Source organism: Dendrobates tinctorius, unplaced genomic scaffold (assembly GCF_039654945.1).
Source record: "Dendrobates tinctorius isolate UK_male_01 unplaced genomic scaffold, ASM3965494v1 ptg000162l, whole genome shotgun sequence".
Classification (NCBI taxonomy): domain Eukaryota; kingdom Metazoa; phylum Chordata; class Amphibia; order Anura; family Dendrobatidae; genus Dendrobates; species Dendrobates tinctorius.
The window spans coordinates 47,352,254-47,369,351 of record NW_027361829.1 but is presented as its reverse complement, the minus strand read 5'-3'; positions in this window follow the sequence as shown (position 1 = coordinate 47,369,351).

Below are 17,098 nucleotides of genomic sequence, written 5' to 3'. Positions count from 1 at the left end.
CTGTGTCATAGCTTCCTCTAGGGCATCAGGTGGGGGGTGGAGAGCCAAGGCGTCTTTCAGATGCTCAGACAGGCCTCTACGGAACAACCCCCGGAGAGCGGCGTCGTTCCAGCAGACCTCAGCAGCCCAGCGTCTGAACTCTGAGCAAAACCACTCGGCTGAGTGTTTCCCCTGACAAACATTCATCAGCCTGTCCTCAGCCATACGCACCCGATCAGGCTCATCATAAATATGCCCCAGGGCCTCAAAAAATGCATCCACAGTCAAACGCTCAGGGGCCGTGGTAGGAAGGGAGAAAGCCCAAGCTTGGGGGGCTCCCCTTAACAGAGACATAATGACCCCCACTCTCTGACTTTAATCCCCAGAAGAGTGTGGTCTTAAGGAAAAAAAAAAGCTTACAGCCCTCCTTGAAAACTCTGAAGTCATTTTTATCTCCAGAAAAGGTATCTGGTAACTTCACTGGAGACTCAGGGGAAATTAATGTAACATCCCGAGCCCCCGATGAAAGAACTCCCTGCACAGTGTCGGCGATCAGCTGCTGAGACTGAGCCAGGACTCTTTGTTCTCCAAAGAGTTTCTGAGACATCTGCGTCAGATGCTTAACCTGCTCAGAAAGAGTGTGCACAGGATCCATCACACACACAGGTGAATGGGAGCAGAGAAAAAAAAATGGTATGGGTCAGTTATAATGTCAGAGACACCGCACTGCACTTGCTCATAGAGCCAGTGCACGTGTCCTGAGTACAGAAGCAGTGCTAAGAGTTACCTGGGGAGCAGGGCAGCAGAGGTGACCAGGCGTGCTTCAGGCTAATAGTGTCAGGGTCCAGTCAGTGCTGGAAAGTAAAGATGCATAGGACCTGCGGACACTGAAACTGAATAGTCTGCACGGGACCTATTGTCATGTGACTGCAAGGGGGCGGGGCTTAGCATCCTGTATTCAGATAGGACAGGACACCATACAACAACTCAGAGTCAGGCAAAACAGAGGTCACAGCAGTACGGGCAAACGAGGCACAGGAGAGACAAACAGATGGGTAGTCAGACAGAGCCAAAGGTCATACACAAGAGTGCGACGTGGTACCAAGGGGACGAGCAGAGAGGAGTCGGGTCACAAGCAGAGAGTCATACACGAGAGGTAGCACAGTACAAGAGGGTCAGGCAGAACTCGTAACAGGGACAGAACCAGATCACAACCGAACAAGCAAGCAAGATATCAGGCACAAGGCACACGTATACAAGAGGTCACTTAACTCAGCCGAGGGCAGGAGTATAACTGACACCGGACCCAGGTCCAGTGAGCACTAAATAGCCTCCTGCTGCCAGAGAGAGGCAGCACAATTAACCCATAGTCTAACCAGGACGGGTCAAAGCGAAATCCCGTCCTGGATCATGACACTTTCCCAGCAAAATCTCTCATTGGCTGCTGTGACGCTGATGTCATCAGGACCTTAACCAATCATGTCTCGATGAGGTCAGGGGTCACAGCATGCATTGTGCGCTGGGATCCCCCCATTATAAGGTATGTGGAGGTCCCGGGGGGCACAAAACTGCTGACAGTAGATAAACGCTGGCGCTGCACAAAGTCCAGCAAGCGCAGACGTTTATCTACCGTAGGCGATCGGGAGCCAGTTATTGATGTTGCAGCCTCTGTGGCCTTTCAGAAAAGGTGTGTACATACTGAGATTGCACACAGGTGGACTTTCTTTCACTAAGCATGTGACTTATGATGGTAATTTCTTGCACTAGATATTTTTAGAGGCTTCATTGCAAAAAGAGGTGAATACATATATACATGCCAATTTTTAATTATTTGATCCCTTAAATTTAATTTATGCCTATATTTTTCTCACTTCACCAACTATTTAGTGCTGATACATCACAAACATATCAGATTACAAAAATATTTAAACACAGGTTCTAATGTAACAAAATAGCTAAAGAGCCAAGGAGGTGCATATTTATGCAAGTCACTGTATCTCAGGACTGCAAAAGTTCTACTTCCGTGAGATGCGCACATCAAACTCCATTGCACATTCCCCAGATTAGTAGAACATAGCGTGAATGCTCAAGATTTGCAAACTGTCACATTTACCAATGGTGACATTGCTCTAGCAAGACATGTCAATCACACTCCAGAGGACCTGCTAGCAAAATGGGATGGAGGATTAGTCAGGAGGAATCAACATCCCATGTGATACACAAATTTGCATAATGCAAGCAAGGGTTAAAATTTGACTTTACAATTATAAAGCAATAGCTAAGACATAAAAAGAAGCTGGTTAGAATGTAGAAATAGAATGCAGAAGAGACATGGTGGCAGTTTAGTGGGTAAAGGCAGCTGACAGGTTCCTTTTAATTGACATGATGTCTAGCAATAAGAGTCCTTAATTTTACTAATGAGTTTGCCTTTGTGGTCCCAAAACACCCTGTTGCGGTACCCCTGAATGTGTATGTGCAACTTGGGGGATTTGCCGTTTACCCCTTCTCAGGCTTTCTTCAATTGTTAAATGTTATGGGAACCTTGTATATATGCAATGAAACAGTGAAACCAGGATCCGTTTTAAAAAAAATGTATTCCTTATTTACAGGAATTCTTCAAACAGAATTTCAACAATTTACAAAAGGCACAAATCTTCCTATACATTTCTCATGCATCAAGCAGAGGCTCCATCACTGAGAGAATTAAATATGGCTTTTCGATGGTACGAAATTGAAGAGTATCAAGAGTAACAGAGTACATCTCAAGCTTTGTAGCTCTGTTCTTACTTTCTTTATCCTATACCTAAGATCCTGCAATGCCTGTACAGGAGGAAAGAAACATAGCAAATCAGAAGATCTATACTACATTTCTAAATGGAGGTATTTGCTATTATTATTATTATTATTATTATTATTATTATTATTACAACTATATTGGGATAAGATCTTGGAGATGGGAAAACCCCTTTAATGCAATGTTTTTTTTCATAAAAGTATCACGATTCCATTGATTCCCAAAGTCTTTCTAAGGCTAAATATAATGGTATATTATTTTCAGTTTCAACAAGGTAAAAAACCTTTATACTTGATACCGCGTCTCAGAGGATCTATAGGTAAGCAACTTTAAAATCAACCTTTCTAAATCAGAGATCTTCAATGTTAATATCTCTTATATGGAAAAACTCACTGTACAAAGTTTGTTTTCTGTTTGTGCTGCTCCTCCTCTATGAAATATTTGGGTATACAAATATAACAAAATATATCCCAATTCTTCCAGTCAAGCCACAAACTTTTACTACCTCGAATTATTATGGATCTTAACCCCTTAGTGACACAGCCAATTTGGTACTTAATGACCAAGCCAATTTTTACAATTCTGACCACTGTCACTTTATGATGTTATAGCTCTGGAACACTTCAACGGATCCATGTGATTCTAAGAAAGTCTTTTCATGACATATTGTCCTTCATATTAGTGGTAAAAAATTTTTCGATATGACTTGCGTTTATTTATGAAAAGAATGGAAATTTGGCAAAAATTTTGAAAATTTTGCAATTTTCAAACTTTTAATTTTTGTGCCCTTAAATCAGAGTCAAATTGTACAAAGTAGTTAACAAATAACATTTCCCACATGTCTACTTTACATCAGTACATGTTTGGAAACATATTTTTTTTTGTTAAGATGTTATAAGGGTTAAAATTTGACCAGCGAGTTCTCATTTTTCCAGAAAAATTTACAAATCCATTTTTTTAGTGACCACCTCATATTTGAAGTGAGTTTGGGGGGGGGGGGTCAATATTTATTTATTTATTTATTTTACTAATTTATATAGCACCATTAATTCCACAGCACTTTACAGACATTATTGACACTGTCCCCATTGGGGCTCACAATGTAGAATCCCTATCAGTATGTCTTTGGAATGTGGGAGGAAATTGGAGAACCCGGAAGAAGCCCACACAAACATGGGGAGAACATACAAACTCCTTGCAGATGTTGTCTGTGAGAGAAAATACCCAAAAGTGACATCATACTAAAAACTGCACCCCTCAATGTGCGCAAAACCACATTCAAGAAGCTTATTAACCCTTCAGGTACTTCACGAGAACTAAAGCAATGTGGAAGGAAAAAATGAACATTTTACTTTTTTCACAAAAAATTTACTTTGGAACCAAACTTTTTATTTTCAGAAGGGTATTAGAAGAAAATGGACCACAAAATTTGTTGAGCAATTTATCCTGAGTACACCGATACCCCGTATGTGGGGGAAAGACATTATTTGGACGCATGGCAGGGCTCAGAAGGGATGGGAGCACTGTTTGACTTTTTGAAAGGCATGTCGCGTTTGGAGGCCCCCTGATGTACCTAAACAGTGGAAACCCCCAATTCTTACTTCAACCATAACACAGCCCTAATCCCAACCCTAGCCCAACCTTAACCCTAACCCTAGCTATAACTCCAACTATAAGCCCAATCATAACCCTAGACCAACCCTAACTCTAGCTATAACCCCAACCCCAACCCTAACCCTAGCCCAACCCTAACTCTAACCCTAACCCCAACTAAAACTCCAACCATAACCCTAACCCTACCTATAACCCCAACTATAACCCCAACCATAACCCTAACCCAGCCCCAACCCTAACCCTAGCTATAACCCCAACTATAAGCCCAACCATAACCCTAATGGAAAAATGAAAATAAATAAATTCACTTTATTTTATTATTTTTACCTAAGAGGGAGATAAAGGGGGATTTGATTTACTATTTTTTATTTTGATCACTGTGATAGGGTCTATCACAGTGAAAAAAACGAACCAATAGAAAAAACTTCCTATTGTTGCTGGGTGCCGACTGGCATATCTCGGCAGGTGCACTACGCATGTGCCTGCCATTTTCTTCCCAGAAGAAGACATCACCGGCTGGGGGGAATGCAGGAGAGTCAAGGGACACTGAAGGTATGGGAGAGTATCGGTGGACCTCCTTTCTCTCTCCTCTGATGTGCAATCACATCAGAGGAGAGAGAAATTAAATAGGAAATTGGACCATTTTTTTGTGGTCGCTGTTATTCCGTGAATAACGGTGATCACTACACTGGTGTCGGTAAAAAATGACCCATATCATGTTCTGTGGAGCTGAGACCCTGGAGATTATCTGACTCTTGGGGGCGCTAACCACTTATTTCTCAGCGCTGTTAAAAAAGTGGTGCTGGGGAAAAATTTCCCTTATCTGCCACCGTTAAAACATGTATCGGCGACTGTTAAGGGGTTAAATCGCTTGATAAATTATTATTGTCTTTGGCAGCTCAGTTTTGTATTTTAGGCATTTCCCATAGTCCTTCTTTGTTTATTCTTTAAACAACTAAACAAATTTGGAGATCTTGTAGACCCCGTCTGGCTTGCAGATTTTTAAGTAGATCCAAATCTAGAGGAGGAACAGGTCGTCCGGATTTTTGGGCCTAATGTCAAGTGTCTATGTGCGTTTGTTGCACTGGTGTCATGGTTTCATGGTGCTGGACAGAAGCAGTGAACACTTCTAGAATCCTCTCTATCTCAGCTCTCATTGACCTCCCTGCCCTGGACTCATGAGGGATGTTGCCCATTTTTAGTGTGCTTACCTTTCTTAGCAAGGGACTTACTTTGGACCTTGGATCAAATCACTTCAGATCTTAAAATCTCTAATATTCCAGGCCCTGCGACCACATTATTTTCTAACCCAGAATTCCCTACTGGGATAGGTGTAAAGAGATTCATGGTTTGAACATTTAGCCATACAATTAGACTCCAGCATGTCCTATCAACATCACTTACGTTGCCGAACCTAACTGATCTAAAAAAATCTTTACCCAGACGTATCTTTATCATGATTCTCCTATCTACAGTTGCAATCCTTCATTGCTAGGTTCCAGCTAGTCACAGTGCTTGGATCTGACCTAACTATTTTTGAATCACTATTGCTTCAAGAGGACATGTTAATTCACCTGGTTTCTCAAATTTACTCAATTCTATCATCTTTTTCTGATGAGACCTTTCTGTGATTGATCAGAGAATCGGTGAGGGATATTGGACAGATCTTCTCTGGGAAACAGTGGAATAAATCCTTTTTCTGTGCCCATAGAATTTCATTAGCATGTAAGGCACAAGAAAAAGAATATCAAATTTTTTCCAGATGGTATAAATTCCCAGCTGATCTTCACTGGGTATATCTTTTGGTTTCCAGTCTATGTTGGAGATGTAAAGATTCGGAGGTTACCATGTTACATATTTGATGGGAATGTCCCGTATTCCAACATTGTTGGAATAAAGTTTTACAGGTATTTAAACATATCTACAAGTGATATTATTTTTATTTCAGTACTAGCCGAAGAGCCCGGTGCTGCCTTGGTTTAGTAACTAACTACGGTTAGTTATAGCAAATTATAATGATTATTTCTATATATATAAAGCTGAGTGTAGAGCTCCGCCCACTCCGCATAGCCACATTTACTATAATATCCCACATCATCCCGTCAGCCAGAGCCACTGGACTACTACCCCTAATATCCCACATCATCCCATCAGCCAGAGCCACCGGTCAACTACCACTAATATCCCACATCATCCCGTCAGCCAGAGCTACCGGACTACTACCCATAATATCCCACATCATCCCATCAGTCAGAGCCACTGGACTACTACCACTAATATCCCACATCATCCCATCAGCCAGAGCTACCGGACTACTACCCATAATATCCCACATCATTCCGTCAGCCAGAGCCACTGGACTACTACTCCTAATATCCCACATCATCCCATCAGCCAGAGCCACTGGACAACTGCCACCAATATCCCACATCATACCGTCAGCCTGGAGTCAGAACCAGGGCGCTGAGTGGAACGGTCGTAACTTCCATACAGGGGAACCCTTTAAGAGAGGCCAGGCATCAGAACCAGAGCGCTGAGTGGATTTGCCCTGACTTCCATACCAATGATCCCTTTAATAGAAGCCTGGGGTGAGAATCAGAGCACTGAGGGATTTACCCTAACTTCCATACAGGAGATCTCTTTAAGAGAGCCTGGGGTCAGTGCCAGAGCATTTGAAGGTAATTGCCCTGACTTCCATACCGGGGATCCCTTTAAGAGAGGCCTGGGGTCAGAATTAAAGCGCTGGATGGATTTGCCCTGACTTCCATACCGGAGATCCCTTTAAGAAAGGCCTGGGGTCAGTACCAAAGTGCAGAGTGGATTTTCCCTTAATTCCATACCAATGATCCCTTTAAGAGACCCTGGGGTCAGAACCACAGAGCTGAGTGGAATTGTCCTAACTTCCATACCGGGGATCCCTTTAAGAGAGGCCTGGGGTCAAAACCAAAGCGCTGGATGGATTTGCTCTGACTTCCATACCAATGATCCCTTTAAGAGGGAAGATGTGCCTACGGGATGGAGGATGTGTGATGTGTGATGGGTATATGGGCATGGGAGGGGGGATTCATTTCTGTCATGTGCTCTCTGCTCCTTTCAGGGGGGCAGACAATAGCTGGGAGCTTATGTTCCCAGCGATGCTATATTTCTCCCACCATGTCAGTGTCTGCTGAGGTGTTGTCAAGTGGGAAAACTGTTGGTCATAGCAACCAATCACAGCTCAGCTTCTTTTAATCAGCTCTGGTGAAATGAGAGATGCTTAGTGATTGTTTGCAAGGAAAACTGTTGCTCATACCAACCAATCACAGCTTAGCTTCTTTTGAACAGCTCTGGTGAAATGAAAGATGCTTCGTGATTGGTTGGTGATACACACACACATTCATTTTTATATATAGAGATTTTTACATTTTCTTTCATGCAGTCATTCCTCTGCTCCCCCCTTTTCCCCTCTCTTTTTCTACACGTTCTTATTTCTCACTGAAATGTTATAAACATTAAAGAAAGTTTGTATTTCTGAGATATACATGGTCTCCAAGTATATAAAAAGTTAAATCTTGCATGTTTCTTTCTTCCTTTATTATGACCTTTTGTTTTCAATAAAACACCTTTATGAAAAAAATATATAAATGCAGTAAAATGTCACTAGTGTAGAATTTTATTTGATTGTTGAAAATTGCCATATATAAAATGTAAAGGGTATGTCTTATTCCAGATTTTGAGGCTGTGTGCCCACGTTGCATTTTTTTTTAAGCGTTTTTGAAGAGTTTTTCGGGGTCAAACCGCTTAAAATAAGCATCCCATTAATTTTAATGCATTTTGGCCTTTTTATGCCAATTGATGCGTTTTTTCCGCATAGGAAATGCTTAGCGGCTAAAAACGCAGCATGCTCATTATTTTCCACTTCAGTCCACGTTTTTAGCTGTTTCCTATGAGTCCAGAAGACGCGGGGAAAAAAATGCATCAAAACCACGCGGTTTTTGTGCAAAAAACGCACGGAAAAAAATGCGCGTTTTCTGGGAAGAAGTCTGGTTTTGTATCAGTTTTAAAACACTAACGTGGGCACTGGGCACATAGCCTGAAGGAATTTCTGCTTGAAGCAGGTGAATAAACACAAAAGTATTCAGAAAACATAGAAAATTTTATAAAATACATACTGTATAATGTAAAAAACAATGAATGAACATGAGGGGATGAAAAAGACATATACAGGGAGATCACAGGAAAATGTATAAAGGGTGAGCATAATCAATAGATAGCATTAAACTTCCACAATATGGCCATGTGGTCAGAATAAAAATAGTAATAAAGTACAAAAACACATATTTAGCTTTACATAATAATTCCCAGTGAATACAAATATAAATAATCATGTACAGACATCACAGAAAAGTGAAATAATGTGGAAAAGTTCAGTTGACAATTACAAGTACCCAGGGACTCCAACATACAGTGGGGAAAAAAAGTATTTAGTCAGTCAGCAATAGTGCAAGTTCCACCACTTAAAAAGATGAGAGGCGTCTGTAATTTACATCATAGGTAGACCTCAACTATGGGAGACAAACTGAGAAAAAAAAATCCAGAAAATCACATTGTCTGTTTTTTTTATCATTTTATTTGCATATTATGGTGGAAAATAAGTATTTGGTCAGAAACAAGCAATCAAGATTTCTGGCTCTCACAGACCTGTAACTTCTTCTTTAAGAGTCTCCTCTTTCCTCCACTCATTACCTGTAGTAATGGCACCTGTTTAAACTTGTTATCAGTATAAAAAGACACCTGTGCACACCCTCAAACAGGCTGACTCCAAACTCCACTATGGTGAAGACCAAAGAGCTGTCAAAGGACACCAGAAACAAAATTGTAGCCCTGCACCAGGCTGGGAAGACTGAATCTGCAATAGCCAACCAGTTTGGAGTGAAGAAATCAACTGTGGGAGCAATAATTAGAAAATGGAAGACATACAAGACCACTGATAATCTCCCTCGATCTGGTGCTCCACGCAAAATCCCACCCCGTGGGGTCAGAATGATCACAAGAACGGTGAGCAAAAATCCCAGAACCACGCGGGGGGACCTAGTGAATGAACTGCAGAGAGCTGGGACCAATGTAACAAGGCCTACCATAAGTAACACACTACGCCACCATGGACTCAGATCCTGCAGTGCCAGACGTGTCCCACTGCTTAAGCCTGTACATGTCCGGGCCCGTCTGAAGTTTGCTAGAGAGCATTTGGATGATCCAGAGGAGTTTTGGGAGAATGTCCTATGGTCTGATGAAACCAAACTGGAACTGTTTGGTAGAAACACAACTTGTCGTGTTTGGAGGAAAAAGAATACTGAGTTGCATCCATCAAACACCATACCTACTGTAAAGCATGGTGGTGGAAACATCATGCTTTGGGGCTGTTTCTCTGCAAAGGGGCCAGGACGACTGATCCGGGTACATGAAAGAATGAATGGGGCCATGTATCGTGAGATTTTGAGTGCAAACCTCCTTCCATCAGCAAGGGCATTGAAGATGAAACGTGGCTGGGTCTTTCAACATGACAATGATCCAAAGCACACCGCCAGGGCAATGAAGGAGTGGCTTCATAAGAAGCATTTCAAGGTCCTGGAGTGGCCTAGCCAGTCTCCAGATCTCAACCCTATAGAAAACCTTTGGAGGGAGTTGAAAGTCCGTGTTGCCAAGCGAAAAGCCAAAAACATCACTGCTCTAGAGGAGATCTGCATGGAGGAATGGGCCAACATACCAACAACAGTGTGTGGCAACCTTGTGAAGACTTACAGAAAATGTTTGACCTCTGTCATTGCCAACAAAGGATATATCACAAAGTATTGAGATGAAATTTTGTTTCTGACCAAATACTTATTTTCCACCATAATATGCAAATAAAATGAAAAAAAAACAGACAATGTGATTTTCTGGATTTTTTTTTCTCAGTTTGTCTCCCATAGTTGAGGTCTACCTATGATGTAAATTACAGACGCCTCTCATCTTTTTAAGTGGTGGAACTTGCACTATTGCTGACTAACTAAATACTTTTTTTCCCCACTGTACGTTTCGCCGGGTGGCTATCACAAGGAGTTTCAATTTGGTGTTGCTTATAGACTTTGAAGCTATATAGCACGGATATACTAACAATGTCTGATGGAAGAATTCCAAGTACTGTAACTCTTGCCAAGAGCTAGAAAAACGCTTTACCACTTTGTAATTTGCTCATTTTTTGCCTGTAATCTAGAAAATATAACAATTAAGAATAGTTCTCCAAAAGAGTAATGTATACTTTGTAAACTGGAGTTTTATCATCATCATTAATGTACTCCCCACATACCTTACTGAATATTGCTTAACTAGGCACTACTCTAATAATCCCAGCACAAATCCAACTGCTGGGACCGCTGCTCATCTACAGTCATATGTAAAAGTTTGGGCACCCCTATTAATGTTAACCTTTTTTCTTTATAACAATTTTGGTTTTTGCAACAGGTATTTCAGTTTCATATGTCTAATAACTGATGGACTCAGTTATATTTCTGGATTCAAATGAGGTTTATTGTACTAACAGAAAATGTGCAATCTGCATTTAAACAAAATTTGACCGGTGCAAAGGTATGGGCACCCTTATCATTTTCTTGATTTGAACACTCCTAACTACTTTTTACTGACTTCCTGAAGCACTAAATTGGTTTTGTAACCTCATTGAGCTTTGAACTTCATAGCCAGGTGTATCAAATCATGAGAAAAGGTATTTAAAGTGGCCACTTGCAAGTAGTTCTCCTATTTGATTCTCCTATGAAGAGTGGCATCATGGGCTCCTCAAAACAACTCTCAAATGATCTGAAAACAAAGATTATTCAACATAGCTTTTCAGGGGAAGGATACAAAAAGTTGTCTCAGAGATTTAACCAGTCAGTTTCCACTGTGAGGAACATAGTAAGGAAATGGAAGAACACAGGTACAGTTCTTGTTAAGCCCAGAAGTGGCAGGCCAAGAAAAATATCAGAAAGGCAGAGAAGAAGAATGGTGAGAACAGTCAAGGACAATCCACAGACCACCTCCAAAGACCTGCAGCATCATCTTGCTGCAGATGGTGTCACTGTGCATCGGTCAACAATACAGCGCATGCATAACGCCTTTTTGTATGACCAAACAACTCAATCTTTGTTTCATCAGTTCACAGGACCTTCTTCCAAAATGTAACTGGCTTGTCCAAATGTGCTTTTGCATACCTCAGGCGACTCTGTTTGTGGCGTGCTTGCAGAAACGGCTTCTTTTGCATCACTCTCCCATACAGCTTCTCCTTGTGCAAAGTGCGCTGTATTGTTGACCGATGCACAGTGACACCATCTGCAGCAAGATGATGCTGCAGGTCTTTGGAGGTGGTCTGTGGATTGTCCTTGACTGTTCTCACCATTCTTCTTCTCTGCCTTTCTGATATTTTTCTTGGCCTGCCACTTCTGGGCTTAACAAGAACTGTACCTGTGTTCTTCCATTTCCTTACTATATTCCTCACAGTGGAAACTGACAGGTTAAATCTCTGAGACAACTTTTTGTATCCTTCCCCCTGAAAAGCTATGTTGAATAATCTTGGTTTTCAGATCATTTGAGAGTTGTTTTGAGGAGCCCATGATGCCACTCTTCATAGGAGAATCAAATAGGAGAACTACTTGCAAGTGGCCACTTTAAATACCTTTTCTCATGATTTGATACACCTGGCTATGAAGTTCAAAGCTCAATGAGGTTACAAAACCAATTTAGTGCTTCAGGAAGTCAGTAAAAAGTAGTTAGGAGTGTTCAAATCAAGAAAATGATAAGGGTGCCCATACTTTTGCACCGGTCAAATTTTGTTTAAATGCAGATTGCACATTTTCTGTTAGTACAATAAACCTCATTTGAATCCAGAAATATAACTGAGTCCATCAGTTATTAGATATATGAAACTGAAATACCTGTTGCAAAAACCAAAATTGTTATAAAGAAAAAAGGTTAACATTAATAGGGGTCCCAAACTTTTACATATGACTGTATATATATAAAAATGAGTGTATGTACAGTATGTGTGCGTGTGTATGTGTGTGTATGTGTATCAGCCATGCCCATTCCGCATAGCAACCAATCACTAAGCATCTTTCATTTTACCAGAGCTGTTTAAAAGAAGCTGTGCTGTGATTGGTTGCTATGAGCAACAGTTTTCCTTGTAGACAGTTGTGGTAACTGAGGCCTATCATTCTTATCATTTCTATGGTGTTATTGTCCTTCTTTAAAGTTGGAAATAACACAATTTATTACCGTGCCGACACAGACCACCCTCTGACACAGATTGCAGAGGGAGCCCAGTATCACACAGGATAGGATTAGATACACAGCCCAGTATAACACAGGATAGGATTAGATACACAGCTCAGCAGACTGTATCACACAGGATAGGATTAGATACACAGCCCAGTATCACACAGGATAGGATTAGATACACAGCTCAGCAGACAGTATCACACAGGACAGGATTAGATACACAGCTCAGCAGTCAGTAACACAGGATAGGATTAGATACACGGCTCAGCAGACAGTGTCACACAGGATAGGTTTAGATACACGGCTCAGCAGACTGTATCACACAAGATAGGATTAGATACACTGCTCAGCAGACAGGAAGGCCAGGATCACACTACTGTGTGTGATGCAAGAAACTCCCATTAGTCTCTCTTATCAACACCTGGCACCCAACAGCTCCAATCCTGAGTGCCGAGAGACTGGTACGAGTTTCTCAAATCACACACGGTAGTGTGATCCCGGCCTTAACACACAGGATAGGATTAGATACATGGCTCAGCAGACTGTATCACACAGGATAGGATTAGATACAAAGCTCAGTATCACACAGTATAGGATTAGATACACAGCTCAGTATCACACAATATGGGATTAGATACACGGCTCAGCAGACTTTATCACGCAGGATAGGATTAGACAGATGGCTCAGCAGACAGTATCACACAGGATAGGATTAGATACAGGGCTCAGCAGACAGTAACAAACAGGATAGGATTAGATACACAGCTCAGCAGACTGTAACACACAGGATTGGATTAGATACACAGCTCAGCAACAGGATGTGCCAAAGGAGAGGACATTTTCATTCCAAGAATTACACTCATTCCATCTGATTTGCCTTTTGATTTTACCTTTTGATTTTAAACGCTTCCAGTTTCCACTTCGACTGGCATTTGCAATATCCATTAACAAGGCTCAGGGACATTCCTTGAAAGTAGTAGGGATCGATTTGCAATCTCCATGCTTTTCTCATGGTCAACTTTATGTGGCCTATTCACGAGTTGGAACTGCCACAAATCTGTTCATCTTTGCATCGAAAGGAAAAACAAAAAATGTTTTTTATCAAAAGGCTCTTGAATGAGTTGAAAATAAAATACTATCAATACTTAGGCAATCATTTAGTTAATTTGTGTTGCAAATCTATAGTGTTGAATATATGATGTGAAATGTTTTTATGTGGAATATAATCATTATAATTTGTTATAACTAACTACAGTTAATTACTATGCCTGGGCAACGCCAGGCTCTTCAGCTAGTCAATAATAAAACTCCCATGCATCCTTGTACTTAGTAGTAAGATCCAATAGACGCAAACACAGACATTTCACAGATGAGTGAAAGACACCATTTGATCAGAGAATCATATTAGCTTTTTAAAGGGAATCTGTCACCCCATTTTAGCCTTATAAGCTGCGGCCACCGTCATCAGGGGCTTATCTACAACCTTCTATAATGCTGTAGATAAGCCCCCCCCAATGAAACCTGAAAGATAAGAAAAACAAGTTAGATTATATTTACCGGGGGGGCGGGTGCAGTGGGTGTTGTGGACTGGTCCGGCGCCTCCCATCTTCATACGATTTTGTCCTCCTCCTTGCTTCTCCCTCAGCTCCTGTGCAGGCGTACTTTATCTGCCCTGTTGAGGGCAGAGTAAAGTACTGCAGTGCACAGACGCCGGGAAAGGTCAGAGTGGTCCCACACCTGCGCACTGCAGAAGCAAGGAGGAAGACATCATCGTATGAAGATGGGAGGCGCCGGACCAGACGGCGACATCCATCGGACCGGACTGGAAGCCCGGGTGAGTATAATCTAACTCTTTTTTCTTATCTTTCAGGTTACATCGGGGGCTTATCTACAGCATTACAGAATGCTGTAGATAAGCCCCTGATGGCAGTGGCCGCAGCATAAAGGCAAAAAAAGGGGTGACAGATTCACTTTAAAATGAGGTATATGGCATGACTGATTCTTTGCTCCATTGGTGCCTTTTGCTCATTTGTTCTTTCTATTAAATGAAGGAGAAAAAGTTGTACCGGTCTGTGGAGCGCTGAGATAAGGAATAATTATAGGGACAGCAATCTGGTTAACAAACCTTTATTAACCCTTTGATCTCCACAGTGCGTTTCGATAGCATAACACTATCTTCAACAGGTGGTATGAAGATAGTGTTATGCTAGCAAAACGCATTGTGGAGATCAAAGGGTTATTAAAGGTTTGTTAACCAGATTGCTGTCCCTATAATTATCCCTTATCTCAGTGCTCCATAGACTGCTACACCTTTTTCTCCTTCATCATTCCATATCCCTCCTCCTGAGAAGCTTAAGGATGTGCGGTGTCCGGGCAATGCTGAATCCACACTTCCCAGCTTAAGGACCTGCGGTGACGCATAACCTGTTCCCTGATTACGGGACCAGGACCGGTGGTGCACGACCATTTCCAACTGTCTTCAGGGATCAACTCTTCAAGTGCAAACTGGGGTTTTGCAGGGTTGCACAACCCCATTAGGTGAGTGGCCACTTGGCCCCTGATTGATAATCCACTTACTCACCAGGTTTCACACATTTTGCGCTGCATGTTATTGTTCTCATTACATGTTCTCTCTTTTAGAACTTACATCTTTCTCTAGTAGTTGAATGGTTGACCTGTAACAGCAAAAAACCAGGCATGTGGCCTCATACATAGCAATTCACCAATACAAGAACACAGCTGGAATCAAGTGCTCCACTCTCAGAATTTGTGCATTAACAGAGCTTAACAGATAATTTTAGCACTTGAATTTGTAACTATCAAGGTTTCCCTTTTCAAGGAACCTATAATCAGGTTTTTCTATCCCAAACTAAAGCCATCTCTGTATAGGCCCTGTGATGCTTATTACCATCCCTAACTTTACTTTATAAATATGTGTATGTTTCAAGGAAATGTACTGTAGAATAGTTATGCAAATGAGCCGCAAGTGGAGTTAAGTGAAATGGGTCGGTCAAATTAAAAATTCGCCGACTTTAGCTAAAGTCGGGTTTCGCTGATCAAAACCCGACCATAGCATGAGGTCGGCCATGAGGTCGCCGAGCGCCAAAGTCACGTTTCAAATAATGCTTCCAGCGCCTTTTCTCAGCCAATGATGGAGGACGCACACTGTGAGCAACGCGATGACATAGGCAGCGGCCACCACCATCTTACAGAAGGGCATTGAAGTGATTGGCTGGCTTTGTGCGGCGTCACAGTGGCTATAAAAGGCCGTGACCGCCGACCGCCATCTTACTTCTGCCGATCTTAGAATAGGGAGAGGTGCTGCTGCTGATTCTGAATAGGGAGAGTGTTAGGCAGGGAAGAAGAAAAAAAAAATTGCTTCTGCTGATAGCGCTTTTCACTGTACAGTTAGTGTGCAGTGAAAGGGGAGGATTTTTGTTGTGCGCAGCAGCGCTGGTGGTGATTAGGCTGCCTTTTAAGGCTACCCGATAGCTGCATTGCAGTGTGCACACTGCTGTTCAAACTGCTTTTTTCAAAGCACTCCAACTTTTATTATTTTGTTCTGGTGAGTTACCGAGCGTTCATTTTTTCACACACTGTATGTGTACGCTCCTCACACACTACCATGTACCGGCTGGTATCATGGACAAATAGAAGCTATCTGGGTGTGACTCTGGAAAAACAAGCCGAGGAAATTTTCCATTTTTCCAGACCTACACCTTATAGAGTTGTCCACTTTTCAAACAGTTTTGTATATCTGCTGTTTGATTATGGTCAAAACTATACAGAGACAGCGTGTGTCACTCCATATAAAATTAGACGGAGACTGACAATTTTCCATACAAACACCGTATAGAGCTGTCCGATTCTCAAACAGTATTGTATATCTGCCGTTCGCATTACAGTCACATCTATACAGAGTCAGCATGTGTGTGTGACACTCCGTAAATACATATACGGAGATTGTTAGTTACACAAAAAATGTATACAGCTGTACACTTCTACAGTTCCGTATATCTGCTTGTTGGATTACGGTCAAATACATACTGGAAGAGTGTCTGTGACTAACAAAATATATACGTAGATTTAATTTTTTTAATACACCTTACACAGCTGGACGCTCCTCATACAGTACCATCTCTCTGCTGGTATTTTTGGTACATTTTCCCAAACATGAGGAAGTATGGTGGAAGAGTCCATGGACGTGGGCAGGGGGGCGCAGCTGGTACTGATGGTGGTGGTGCATCGGCTGGTTCTGGCAAAAGCACAATAGCAGCTAAGGCAGGAGGTGTTGAGCCTGCATCATCATCTGGCCAAGAAGGCCTGTAAGGTTCCCTTTTCTTGGAGTAGGAAAACTGCTTTTAAAGCCGGAGCATTAGGAACAGGTTTTGGCGTACATTGCCGAAACAGCCACCAGCTCTA